This window comes from Lolium rigidum, chromosome 3 (assembly GCF_022539505.1).
Source record: "Lolium rigidum isolate FL_2022 chromosome 3, APGP_CSIRO_Lrig_0.1, whole genome shotgun sequence".
Lineage (NCBI taxonomy): Eukaryota > Viridiplantae > Streptophyta > Magnoliopsida > Poales > Poaceae > Lolium > Lolium rigidum.
The window spans coordinates 45,394,944-45,409,728 of NC_061510.1; the positions used below are offsets into that span (position 1 = coordinate 45,394,944).

Here is a 14,785-nt window from a genome sequence, read left to right on the forward strand (position 1 = left end):
ACAAGTAAGCGCCGGTTAGGGAATATATCCCAAAATAAGCCGGACATGATGGGCATATAGGTTGCAAGATCCGCAAAACCAGAGCCAGATCCGGCAACCAGTGGCCACCTTCGGAAACGAAGGCCTCAACGCCCGTCACGACAGAAGGCATTCCCGACCGGGCCCAAACCTATGCCCACAAGCCCAGATATAGTCGAAACCCTAAGGCCCAAGCCCATAGCCGTCGGCGGCCAGAGCAGCACCATGCGGCGCGCCGCCAACAACCACTCTACTGTGGGACCGAGCTAGAGCAGTGCCGCCCAGAGGCGACGCTGACACGCTGCCCCCACCGCGAGGCCGGACCCGCCTCAACGGGCCCGCCAGACACGCATGGGGGGGGGGGCACCAGTGGCGCGACACGAAGTGGGGCGACGAGGCGCCGTCGCGACCGCACGACCCGCCGCCCGCGACATCAGCCGACGCCTGCACCGCCCCGTCGGGCCTCCTAGCGCGGAGAAGTGGAGCTCCACCGCCGCCGACACTGCGTGGGCTTTGCCCGCCGGCTCTCGCCGGCAGTGGCGGCCCGGGAGTTAGGGGAGGCTGCGGGTGTTGGGTAGGGCGAGGAAGGGCACCCCGGTCGTCTCGGGGTGGCGACCAGAGCGGGGGGTGAGGTGTGGGGGTGGGTGTGGGGGTGGGGGTGGGGTGGAGGGAACCAGATCGTGAATTTTGCTTCAATCAAGGTTTACTCCAAAAAAACGCCCGTACTTGGGAAATATGTTTTCCAATTTTTTTATTATTGTACTACAATTGCCCCCATTCGTCTCAATTACGCATCCACGACATAAAATGGTGGGTCTATCAGTGACTCGCAGCCTCGCAGGCTCGCAGCCCGACCCGGCCAAGACGCTACCAACGTCATTCGCGTTCTCATCATTGCATGTGTGCAACGCGACCATCGGCATGCATGTAGGGTCACTTGGCATTTCATGCTTACAAACTGGAGTAGTAGTACTTGGCTGGATCACTCGTAGTCAAATCAATGCTACTAGCAGGAGATCAAAATTAACCTGAACTTGTTCAAAAAAGTTACAGACCGGTACGTGCGAAAGAACCAGGAGGCGGCGGAAAGAAGCCAGAAAACCCATCTAGGGTTTCGTTTTCCTCGCCGGCGATACCACCGGTCCGCTCTGTCTCTGGTGGCCTTGGGCCTTGGAGGTGTGGCGGATCACGGTCCCTCGCCGGCGGGGAGTTTCCGTTCTTAATTTAATTTGCTTTTCAGTCTCTTTTTGGGATGGTGAGGCGGCGGCTACATCCTGAAGTCATAATAAGGTCCTCCCCACCCTATCATCGCTCCGGTGGTGCATTTAGCGCTAACGGAGGGCGCGTGGAGTTGTGTGCCCGTCGGATCTCCTCGGTTTTCGTGTTTATTGGTGTGGTTTCATGATAGTCTCTTCCGATCTACGCTTGTCATCATTGGCGATGGTTGTTGCTGGTCCTTTGGGACCTTAGCACGACGACTTCCGTCTCGTCTACTACAACAAGCTCTACTACGACAAGCTTTGTCCGACTCCGGCGATGGAGGGGCGAGGACAGTGGCGCGCCTTCGGCTCGTGCTAGTGTTTGTAATCGTCGCTAGGTGGTCCGAGTACCAATTTGTAATTTTCTTTACTTTTTGGGTTATTTGTACTACTGTTGATGATTATTAATAGATCGGTGGATTTCTCGCAAAAAAAAAAACTGAACTTGTTCAAACATGTGAATGTCTTTACTAACAGGAGATCAAAATCATCACCGCAATGTTGTGCACATGTACACCTGCAGGAAGTTGTAAAGGTGAACTTCGAGGAAAAAATTGGTGATATTGCACAGAAATATACATGTTTCTTTAGATCTTGCAACATTCTACCAGATACTGCAAACAGGCCGCCCCGTATAATATTTGCTTTTTTTAGCGAAAAAGTGGCCCGAATAGATGCGTCAAATCAGTCTGCCAATGCCTCTCACCACGACCGATTTCGGCCACCAAAGTCAAGTCAACGCTGCCATCTCCTCTACTCCCGAACATGGCGTCGCCGAAGTTTGCACCTGGAGGGCAAGTTTTTGCGCGATGTGGACGCGGCGCGACACCGATGAGGTGTTTGTGGGAGACAATGCCCCAGAGGCCGGCGTGCATCTCGGAGAAAGAGCGCCGCCGCGACGTACTTTCCCGACGCTAACCCAACTAGCTTGCGTGGGAGGGTATCATCCCGCACGCCAACGATGGCGTGCTGAGGCCATCGCGGGTGAGGCAGCCCGCGACGCACGGTCTACCGCCAATCACCCTTGTAGCACTGGACATGCATTGACATCTCCGAGAACGAGGACAAATATTAATTACATGACGCAGGAGCTCCTTCAGCTTGAAATGACGCGCCAAAATTCCCTCGCCACTGTCATGTCCGACATGTGGGACCACGCGAAACTTCACCACACGACTCTTGAGAGGAGGAGGAGCGGAACATGGCCAAGGCCCGGAGCTCCTCCATTCGGATGGAGATGGTGAGGCGGGGCTACATCATTGTGGACTACTCCTCGGGATCCAACGGCTCCGACGACGTCGCCTACTTGGCGTGCAGCTCCGCCGCCGCCACCGTTAGTCCCAAGTCCCGGTGAAGCACGCATGCTCGCTAAAATTTAGGTTTTAGGAACCAATTTAGAGTTCGTCTTGTGACGAATTTTGAAAATCTGGCACGAATTACTACTTTTCTCGATTTGTAGTTCTTGTTTTTGTATCTGCTGCCTTGACGTTTTTCGACCCGCAAAAACGTGATGCATTATATGGCAAACGCCTTTGCAGCTCGATCATTTGTGGTATATGCTAGAGATGCTCTTATGATTTACATTTCAAGTTATGCTTTGTTTCTAAATTATATAAAGTTCATTATAAAGTGGTTCGTGAAATACCATTGTTTTTAAATGCCATTTTCCGTGAATCACCTTTAGGCTAAGGAATAATCGAAGTGCCAATTTTACACGGTGTTGCTTGCTTCCGTAGTAGTATGAGTGAATTTTTCGGGATCCTGCTGCGGGGAAGGAGCAGAAATATTGATCCAGTTTAAGTTGGAAATTTGGGATCCCGCGCCACTCCAAGCCGAAATCAAAATCATACTGTAGAAAGGCACACGATAGCGAGGCGTTAAAAGTTTTGAGATCCCACCTATTATTCCCGCGCTGGACCGTCCATTAGTTTCACGCATATACAAAAAAATTCGAGATCCCACCACTATTCCCGCGTCTTGGACATGAAAATTTTTAGAACACCGAAGTAGAAAGACCGCGAATATTTGAGCCAAAATTCGAACAGTCCAAGCGGGAACTTTGGACCGAAACCCGCGAAGAGGAAATAACCCAACTCAACTATCCAACCAAATCCTATCCACCAAATTCCCCACTCATCCCCTTTTCTTCCTCGTCGAAACCGCTCCCCTCCTTCTCGCCGGCCGCCGCTGGCACTAGATTACCTCGACGACGGCCACCCCCACCACTCAATCCCTTCTCCCCCAATCCCCTCACTCCATCCCCGAAACCCTAGATGAGTCGACGACCTCCGCCCAGTGCAGGCCCTCCTCCGTTCAACCCCGCCGCCCGTGCTCCGCCTTCCTGGCCCGATGCGCCAGCCATGGGCTTCGCCGCTCACAAGCGGCGCTCCTGGCCGTCCGCTGTCACCTCCTCCTTCAAGCCCCGTCGCCGGACTGCGTCGCGCGCCGGGACGAAGGCGTTGGGTGCCGCTGCTGCTGAACGGTACGTCATACGCGTCCTCGCGATGCTGCTGCTCGATGCCGGCGAGTGGGAGCCCTTCTTCCCCGTACCGTCCGTGAGGCCGCTCCGCAACTGCAGGCCCGCGCGTAGCGCCTGGGCTCCATCCTGGCCGTCTCCTAAGACGAGCTCAGCGGGGACAAGGCCGTCGCCGCGCAGACGGTGAGATGTACCATCTCTCCCGAATCTTGGAGTGTGCTGCGCTGGATTCTGCTGCCCTGGGTCTTACAAAAGTTTGATCTTGCAGGGCCACTGATCTTGGCAAAGTCTGTGTTCGTGGGGAACCTAGACTATGACAGCGGCCACTCTTAGCTCGACCTCCTCTTCCAGCGTGACGGCCGGATCAATCGCATCGACATCAAGTCAGGTTGCCCTACATGCTTATCTGATAATCATATGGAGCAGAACGGCTCAAGGTTTATTGGGTTACAAGGTGGAGGGACGAATTGGGCTGGACATGTAATGTTTTTGGATATGCTATTGTCTCACGCTAGATTTGGTACTTAGGCTTTTATAGTTTGGAGAATAATCCTGGAAGTAACTTGACTGCTAAGATTCTTATTTGTCCGTGTATCTCACTACCTCGCATCAGGCATATATGGTAATCTCTATAGCTGGTCATTTGTGTTAACCTGTGATGCAAATAATGCTAGTGTTTTGCACTTTTCCTTGAAGCAATGCCTCAAGAGCTTGTCATTTTTCTGGATGCTATCCAGTATCCACTGTATGTGCCTAGAGTTTTTAATGAGTTTTGATTCATTGGGGAAAATAATCATTGAAATAGCTTAACCTTTTGGTACGTGCATGTTTCCTGGCACATCACACCACCAAGTATAATACCTATAGAGGATCTGATTGTATGGCGTATTAATCTGTCATGAAGTACTTGTAGTTTTTACTGTAAATTTTTTGCTGCCTTATGTATTTACCCTCAAAGTTCTTTGTTGGCTTTATAGGATACAGGGATACTTGCTGTGGCAAGTGGCATTGCTGTGGAGGACTAGATGATAGGCACCATGCCTCCATCTCGCCATCTACTAAGCTGCTTCTCCCTTTTTGCTGCAATGGTATGCTTCGTGTAGCTTATGAAAGTCAATCTTCACCTCTTGAGAGACATGTTTTCTTGTTTTATGCCTGTTTCCAAGATGTTATAGATACCATCATACTATCTGATGGAGCTTTATCTTACTAGTGTTGTGCAGTGCCTTCTGTGGCTTTGTTCCCAGGAAAAGTATGCCAGCGAGCACGGGCGAACGACAAGCTGGAATAGGAGGTTTTGTTCCTGAAGGTATACCTCCGCATTTGATCCAAACATACCCAGCTCCTGTTTTATTTCTACAGTATTTCATGATGAGCTGTATTCCTGATCTGGAGTATATTCTGATTTTTTCTTGCAGGAGAAGTGTTAAACTGTCGTTGAGAAGAACACCAAGATGGAGCAGCAGATGACTGCCCATGTACTTCTTTCCTGTCTGTCTCTCTAGGTATTGACCAAATGCACCTATTGCAGGATGCATAACTGAGCTTGCAATAACCAATGTTCTTACTCATTTGACATGAGCTTACTGCTGGCTTGTAGTGACCTTCTAGTGCTAGTTGTACCTTGCGTTGTGATGTTCTAATAGCTGCTGGTTTTTGATTTAGTAGGTGTAGACACTAGTTGCTTAGTTTGTATTGCTACTTGTGGGTTGGTTGCACTTGTTGGAGCCCAGCTGGGATAGTAGATCAAAGTGCTTGCTCCTTTTGCGATCCAACAAACACAATGTTTGCCTAACGTGAAATATTTTTGCTATCTTATTGATGTGATGCTGATTATTGAATGGTTGATTTAGTTGTTGCCGGATTATTGCCTTTGTGTAGATGGTCAATTAGTATCCATACATTCCTATTGTGTGGCTAAATCCTCACTTCCAATTTTTTTTTGCTAATAAACTTGCATTAGAGCTGACCATCAGCTTTGTTCTTTTGTTCAAGGACAACCAGGAGGAGAACTAGATGACATCCAGGGAAGCTGGAACCTGGAGCTACTGCCTGATGCATCATTTGGAGGAAGGAGCCAAGGAGACATAGCCACCATGTGCCACGCCATGGTGGTTGGCACGCTGGCGGATCCCCTCTAGTAAGCCTTTGCTTATTTGGTTCGTCTTCCTCTGCCCCTTTGTTCTGTGATGATCTTGATTGGTGACCTGGCATTGAGCCATGGTGTTGATCTGTTAAGGTTTATTTATAGCTGGGATTTGGTCACCTAGCTACTGGTTCGTACTATCTCATTAACTTGTGTTCTATATGCTAAAATTGAAATTGAATCAAAGTTCAGAAGCTTTACTCCGTTTAGTTTCGAAATAAGCTCAGTTGATTTAATTTAACTCAAGTTTGTTAGCTACAACTTAAACTGAGTAGAGTTTGAATATATGGGTTCAAATGCTTCTATTTTCTACTGTCCTGGAGGATTTAGTCATGTAGCGGTTTAATAACTGGATGATTTGGTTGTGGTTTCCATGATTTAGATGATTGATTTGCAAACTACATATTGTGAGCATGTGTTTGGCTAATGTTACTGCATTTGATATATATGGCTAGCAGCAGTACTAACTGAGTTGGTATGGTGGTGTATGCATGCAAGTGTTTGTGAGCTTGGAGTGGAGTAGTATGTGCTGCATCTCCTCTTCTCGATGGAAGGTAGTAGGAAAATTGTTTGCTTGTCTCATGGTGGTGTCCCGTGGAATAGCTCCTCAAAGGAGTCACACTATGATACTAGCTTATTTAATAGTATGTGTATGCTTCTCTTCATGTACTGTTAAGCTTTAATCACCTTTTGCTCGCATGCTTGATAAATGCTTGTTGTGGTAAATTGGGACTAAACCACAGCTAGGAGATATATGTAGTATCTCATCATATGTACTGTATGTATGCATGTGTCTTGATAAAACTATCTGCAGTACGTAAGCTATTATCCTTTTGATTTATGTCACCTTGCATGGACTGCCATATTTATCTTTGACTTGGGTGAGCTAATTTCCTACCTTAGGCTAGGATGTAAAGTGAAAAAAGAAAGGTTTTGACATGCCAGAGTAGTTCTGCTTACTGCCTTCTCTGCGTATGCCTGTGTGATAGCTCAGAGTAGTTCTGCTTACTGCCTTCTCTGCGTATGCCTGTGTGATAGCTCTGATTTCAAATGGTAGTTGCTCTGGACTTGGACATGATTTTGGTTGTGCTGCATCTGTTGCCAGAAAATTTATTTGCTGGCAGGGTGTTTTGTGCATGTGCAGAATCTAGACAAAGTTTAATCCAATGATGCTGCACAATCTTGTCTCGTGATTATTTTTTCAGCGCTGTTCTTGAAAGCCAGTACTACTATTAGATGCTTGCACTAACGAGCTGCTCGGATCATTAAGACTCGGCTCGTTAAGCTCGTGATCGTTAAGGCTCGAATCGTTAAGCTCGTTAATAATAACGAGCTGAAATCATTGTTCGGCTCGACTCGTTATGTTCTTACGAGCGCTCGCGAGCAGCTCGTTAAGGATCGTTAAGGATGCAATGCTAAGAAAACATGTGTGCATTGCCTGGTGCGGAAGAGCGGAAGCATAGGTTTTTAGATCCTACTATAGGAGTTTCAAGCATGGTTAAAGAGCACTATTTTGCTTGGCCCCTTCCTGCCAAATATTTGAGATAATTAAAGTGACTCGCAGTCAAAACTGGTGAAGCCTAGCTTGTTACCGATCTTAACGAGTTGCTCACGAACATAGTCGGCTCGATTGTTTAGCTCGTTAACCTTAACGAGCAAAAACTGCTGCTCAGCTCGGCTCGTTAACAAAACGAGCCGAGTTCAAACGAGTCGAGCAAACGAGCACTCATTTAACTCGCCGAGTTTCGAGCTTTTTGTCTAGCCCTATATATGCTCCTGCTTTGTATGTGATTTGGCCATCACAGTGACAAGTGCTGCTGTAGCTCATATGACTAGTGATACCAATGATGCCAATCTCTGCTTGGTTAAATTACATATTGACATGATGTTTGGTTCAAGTGATTTTTCTTGCATACATAAACTCAGAAGCCAATTCTACATACTTTGTGTAGCTTATGAAAGTCAATCTGAACCTCTTGAGAGACATGTTTTCTTGTTTACGCCAGTTTCCAAGATGTTCTAGATATCACCATGCTATCTGATAGAGCTTTATCTTGTTAGTGTTGTGCAGTGCCTTCTGTGGCTTTGTTCCCAGGAAAAGTATGCCAGCGCAGCACGAGCGAATGACAAGCTGGAGTAGGCGGTTTTGTTCCTGAAGGTATACCTCCGCATTTGATCCAAACATACCCAGCTCCTGTTCTATTTGTACTACCTCTGTCCATAAATAGATGCCAAAAGTTTATCTAAATTTAAATGTATCTAACCACAATTTAGTGTATAGATACATCCGAATTTAGACAAATCTTTGGCATCTATTTATGGACGGAGGGAGTACACTATTTCATGATGAGGTGTATTCCTGATCTGGAGTATATTCTGATTTCTTCTTGAAGGAGAAGTGTTAAACTGTTGTTTAGAAGAACACCTAGATGGAGTAGTGGATGACTGCACATCTACTTCTTTCATGTCTATCTCTCTATTTATCGTCCAAATGCACCTGTTGCATGATGTATAACTGAGCTCTGCAAGAAGCAATGTTCTAACTCATTTGACATGAGCTTACTGCTGGCTTGTAGTGACCTTCTAGTGCTAGCTATACCTTGCGTTGTGATGTTCTAGCTGCTGGTTTTTGATTTAGTAGGTGTTGACACTAGTTGCTTATTTTGTATTGCTACTTCTGGGTATTTGCACTTGTTGGAGCCGAGCTGGGATAGTAGATCAAAGTGGTTGCTTGTTTTGTGATCCAACAAACACAATGTTTGCCTAAGGTGAAATGTTTTTGCTATCTTATTGATGTAGATGTGATGCTGATTATTGAAAGGTTGATTTAGTTGTTGCCAGATTATTGTCTTTGTGTAGTTGGTCAATTAGTATCCAAACATTCCTAGCGTGGCTAAATCCTCATTTCCAAATTTATTTTTGCTAATAAACTTGCATTAGAGCTGACCATCAGCGTTGATCTTTTGTTCAAGGACAACCAGGAGGAGAACTAGATGGCATCCAGCTGGAACCTGGAGCTGCTGCCTGATGCATTGTTTGGAGGAAGGAGCCAAGGAGACATAGTCACCATGTGCTACACCATGGTGGTTGGCGCGCTGGTGGTTCCCTTCTAGTAAGCCTTTGCTTATTTGCTTCATCCTCCTCTCCCCCATTGTTCTGTGATGATCTCGATTGGTAGCCTGGCATTGAGCCATGGTGTTGATATGTTAAGGTTTATTTATAGCTGGGATTTGGTCACCTAGCTACTGGTTTGTACTACCTAATTAACTTGTGCTCTATATAGGTGAATTTGTACCGTTACTAAGCTAAAATTCAAATTGAGTCAAAATTCAGAAGCTTTACTCCGTTTTGGTTTGAAATAAGCTCAATTGATTTAAATGTAACTCAAGTTTGTCAGTTACAACTTAAACTGAGTAGAGTTTGAATATATGGGTTCAAATACTTCTATTTTCTACTGTCCTGGCGGATGCAGTCATATAGCGGTTTAATAACTGGATGATTTGGTTGTGGTTTGTATGATTTAGATAATTGAATTGCAAATTACTTATTTTACGTGAGTTCCTTTTATGCAGCAGTACTAGCTGAGTTGGTGTGGTGGTGTATGCATGCGAGTGTTTGTGAGCTTGGAGTGAAGTAGTATGTGATGCATCTCCTCTTCTCGATTGAAGGTCGTAGGAAAATTGTTTGCTTGTCGCTCTATCATACTGGCTTAATTAATAGTATGTGTCTGTTTCTCTTCATGTACTGTTAAGATTTAATCATCTTTTGCTTGCATGCTTGATAAATGCTAGTGGTGGTAAATTGGGATTAAACCACACCTAGGTGATATGTAGTATCTCATTATATGTACTGTATGTATGCATGTGTCTTGCTAAAACTATCTGCAGTACGTAACTATGCGATTAATTTAATTGCATGTATTAAGCTATTATCCTTTTGATTGATGTCATCTTGCACGCGTAGTTGTGCTTACTGCCTTCTCTGCATATGCATGTGCGATAGCTCTGATTCCAAATGGTAGTTGCTCTGGAGTTGGACATCATTCCGGTCGCGGTGATCTGTTGCCAGAATTTTTTTTTGCTGGTAGGATGTTTTGTGCATGTGCAGAATTCTAGACAAAATTTAATCCAGCGATGCTGCACAATCTTGTGTCGTGATTATTTTTTCAGTGTTGTTCTTAAAAGCCAGTACTACTATTAGATGCTTGCACTAAAGAGAAAAGTTCTGTTTGCACAGTTACGGTTATGTTGTGTTAGAACAAAAATATATGCTCCTGCTGTGTATGTGATTTGGCCATCGCACTGACAAGTGCTGCTGTAGCTCATCTTGTGTTTCCTATATGACTAGTGATATCGATGAAGCCAACCTCTGCTTGGTTAAATTACATACTGGCATGCATGTTTGGTTCAAGTGTTTTTGCTTGCTTACATAAACTCTGAAGCCAATTCTACATACAGGTAATCTAGGCAGTCGGGTTCCAAGTTGATCGTTGCATTTTTCTGTATTAGTAATGGTCTGCTGTTGTTTCTGAATGTTTCAAGATAAGCACCTGCTCTGAATATTTGCATATCCATTTATGTGCAAATCTATACATGACCTGCTGTTGTTTCTGAACTCCATTTTTGTGCTCTGAATAATTTAGGCAGTTGGGTTCCAATGCATAAAAAGCATGCTGCTCTGAATATTTGCATATCCAAAATTTATGTGCAACTCTATACATGACCTGTTGTTGTTTCTGAATGTTTCAAGATAAGCACCTGCACCTGGAACCGATGGAAGTCTGAATGGCCATCTTCACCTGTGTGATGGGAGCCTCCCTGCCGAAGCCGAGAGTAAGAGACCAATGTCGGCCAGCGATGATGTTGGCATGTCCGTTGATGCGTGTGACCATGCCTCTGGAAGAGGAGCGTCTAGTAAGTGAAGCCCAGCTACAAGGTGCTGTCTTGGGAGAGCGGCATGGACGAGAAAGAAGTAGATAGCATTTGATCGGGCCTTTAGCCGTTTGAGTTGAGTGTGCTGCTTTGTTTCCCAAAATCATTGGCTACAGCATTAGGCTTATTCGCTGGTTGTCAGGATTCCTTGTATTTTTCTGTCCAGTTTGGTGTTGCAGAGTTTGTGCTGTGAGCGTTGAGGAATCATGACTGTATAAATTGTGGTTCGTCTATCTAGTATTTGATACAGTACATTTTGTAAGAGCATATATATTTCAGTGCAATATGAACCTTGATGTTAGGAAATGAGCTGCTTGATCTATTAGTGCTTGAAGTCAAGGTTTCGACGTTCATGTATAATCATACTGATATACGGTATAAAACCCACAGAGCCGGCGTATAGGAGTGATTAGCAACATCTCCCTTCTCCCTCTTGCCCACAATCTCACCAAAATCCAGGAAATAATCAGGGAGTGATTCACGGGATTCATATCTGGTTAGAGCTATCGTTACTTGCTTACATCTCATCATATATGGTTCAGCGTGATTTACGGCAAATACAACTACTTTGTCCCACATGTTACGAGAACGATGCCTCCTCCAGAGACCGTGACTTGAACGACTAGTAGATTGGTCAGCTCCACCTCAACGATGCCTTATTTACGACGCCTCGCGAGACTGCCCTCCCTCCACCTCAGCGATCCGCGGCACAAAGCATCTCGTCCGCTCAACATCAAAAAGGAGATGAAGGGAGAGCGAAAATCTATCCGGTGGTATGTGCCCCTTCCCGCCTACCTCTCCTTCGAAATTTCGGTGCCTTGGCGGTTTGCCTATAAATATGAGAAGAGGTGAAGCTTACCGCGTGCGGGGGCGCGTGCGACTTCGACTTTGATCTTTGTCGAGGAGAGGAGAGGAGAGGAGAGCAGAGGAGAGCAGAGGAGACGCCGGTCTACGCGACTTCAACTCGGCGGCGGCGGCGCTGGCCAACGCGGCGGCGCATGCGAGCCAGCTAGATTCCGTCCCGGGCGGCACTGAAGCTTGGTTCTGTAGGTCGTAACGCCTTCTTGTCTCTGAACTTGATTCTGTCCAAGGTGATTCCCTTTGGAAGAGGCACATTCTTATCTCTGAACGGGATTCTGTCCTCCGCGTGCTCGCTCACGTCAAGAATTGCAGAAGTCAAGCGAAGAGGAGAGGAGAGCAGACGCCGGTCTATGCGACATCGACTCGGCGGCCGCGGCCCTGGCCAACGCGGCGGCGCATGCGTGCCAGCTTGATTCCGTACTGGGCGACACCGAAGCTTAGTTCTGTAGGTCGTGCCGCAGCGGGACGACCACGACCTGACGACAATGAAAATAAGATCTATCATTAAAACAGATCCAAGTCTCCTCCCGTGACCCCTTCCGGGCGGCTCGCGCGGCGGCGGCTCCGGAGGGCCCCAAGACCGGCAACTAGAACGCGTCCTCTGGGAGAGGAGGAGTCCAGCAAGATTCAGACTAGGTCGTAGCGCCCCACGCCGAGTACGGAACAGGCAAGGCATGGGGAACCATGGCCAGCAGCGGGACGACCACGACTTGCCGCGGCTGCTGCCAGACGACGTGCTCGCGGAAGTCCTCCGCCGTCTCGAGCCACGCTCGCTCGCCGCGTCCCGTTGCGTCTGCAAGGCCTGGCAAGCCGTCATCGACACGCGCCACCTCCTGCGCGCTGACCTGCTCCCGCTCTCGCTGGATGGCATCGTCATCCAATTCAGGGAGCAAGTCTACTCGGAATTCTTCTCCCGCCCCTCGACGCCGACGTGTCCCTCGATCAGCGGCACCTTCGAACACCTGCTCACCACCGAAGCCTGGGGCAAGACCACCGATCACTGCAATGGACTTCTCTTGCTATCAGCGTACCGGCGCCATGACGGAAAAAAGGTGTACCGGCGCTCCAGCGAATACGTGGCCAACCCCGCCAAAGGATGGGCGGCGCCATTGCCCCCATGCCCATCTCCGTGCTTCGCGACGCCGGGAGACTACTATAACAAGTACCTCGTGTTTGATCCCACCGTGTCTGCGCACTATGAGGTGTTCTCGGTCCCCCATCTTTTTACAAGGAAGATAGACGTACCAGAGAAACCAGAATGGCCACCGTCTACACTTATCATGCGTGTCTTCTCGTCAGTGTCACAAAGATGGGAGGAGAGATCTTTTAGTCGAGAAGGGGAGCCAGCCAGGCTCACTACTGTTGTTCAATTTTGCAAGGAGGAGAAACGCTACGCCGTCAATTGGCGGGGATCACTTTTTGTACATTGCGAAAAGGACTTTGTTATGAGGTACAAGTCCCATAATTCGATTTACCCTCGATATATGATTACTAGATTATGTTATATGCGATATCCATGTTGATTGCGATAGATGTCGTCTTTTTCGGGTCTGTCGGGTGAATCTGCACCTCCTTTGAATTTTTCTCGGTATTGAAAGTTGATTCTTTATTTGGCCTTCCAACGTCTGGCAATACGTCGTAATCAGTCATACTTTTGCACGCCAAGTACTCAGCTTGCATCCCGAAAGTTTCTGATAACCGATGAAAATCCTTGTCGCACTTGTCGGCTAAGGCGAAGCTTCCTTTAACTGTGATTGGTCCCTTTGGTCCAGGCAATCTCCACAACAGATATGTATAGTGTGGTACTGCCATAAACCTAGCGTATGTCTGGTCGTCCCAACAAAGCGTGGTATTGCGACGGAAAATCCACGACTTCAAATTCCAGCTTCTCGATTCTATAATTCTCTCGAGTTCCAAACTGAACGTCGAGATTTATCTTCCCCAATGGATAACTTGGTTTCTCCGGTGTGATGCCGTGGAACCTTGTGTCCGTTGGCTTCAGGAGCAGAAGTAAGAATGTCGATCCCAACGAGGAGCAGAAGGTGTTGACAAGCAGTTTCGATGAAGGATTCACTGTAAATGCTCACAGACAAGTATTCAGGGGGTTTTGATGTAACAGATGAATAAAGTACGAGTAAGTAAAGTGCGAGAGTAATAATTGCAGCAAGTGGCCCAATCCTTTTTAGCACAAAGGACAAGCCGGTTTGTTTACTTATATTAACCAAACGTTCTCGAGGACACACGGGATTTTAGTCTAGTGCTTTCGCTTCATACGGCTAATTAATCTTCATTGTTTTGATAAGTGTTGTGTGGGTGAACCTATGCTAATGTACCGCCCTTCCTAGGACTAATACATACTTGTGATTATACCCCTTGCAAGCATCCGCAACTACAAGAAAGTAATTAAGATAAATCTAACCACAGCCTTAAACTGCGAGATCCTGCGATCCCTCCCGCATCGATATACCAACGGGGGCTCGGGTTTCGTCACTCCGGCAACCCCACAATTGGCAAACGAGTACAAGATGCATTCCCCGAGGCCCATAAAGGTGAAGTGTCGTGTAGTCGACGTTCACACGACACCACTAGAAGAATAACACCACAACTTAAATATCATAACATTGAATATTACTCAACCATACTTCACTACTAACATTTAGACTTCACCCATGTCCTCAAGAACTAAACCAACTACTCACGAGACATCATATGGAACATGATCAGAGGTGATATGATAATGAATAACAATCTGAACATAAACCTTGGTTCAACGGTTTCACTCAATAGCATCAATAACAAGTAGAAATCAACACCGGGAGAGTTTCCCCTATCAAACAATCAAGATCAAACCCAAATTGCTACAGCGGTGACGAGGTGCAGCGGTGGAGACGGCGGTGATGATGATGAAGATGATGGTGATGGTGATGGAGATGATGTCCAGCTCGATGACGGTGACGATGGCGTCGATTTCCCCCTCCGGGAGGGAATTTCCCCGGCGGATTCCTGCCCGCCGGAGAGCTCTTTTCTCTCTGGTGTTCTCCGCCCCGCAGAGGCGGCTGTGGCTCTGTTCGACGTACCCCTCTGGCTTAGGTTT

The 14,785-nt window shown here is 47.1% G+C and overlaps 1 long non-coding RNA gene across 3 annotated transcripts; it reads left to right on the forward strand.

Moving 5' to 3' along the window:
* The first annotated feature begins 3,482 nt into the window (after positions 1–3,482).
* On the forward strand, positions 3,483–11,136 carry LOC124701525. 3 transcript variants are annotated; one of them, XR_007002087.1, is made up of 8 exons: positions 3,483–3,936; positions 4,022–4,141; positions 4,731–4,841; positions 4,967–5,062; positions 5,172–5,258; positions 5,749–5,893; positions 7,971–8,057; positions 8,872–11,136. It is a non-coding gene; the product is annotated as an uncharacterized LOC124701525 (long non-coding RNA). The 3 variants fall into 3 exon arrangements; XR_007002089.1 differs by having other exon boundaries at positions 8,881–11,136; XR_007002088.1 differs by having other exon boundaries at positions 4,977–5,062.
* The last annotated feature ends 3,649 nt before the right edge of the window (positions 11,137–14,785 follow it).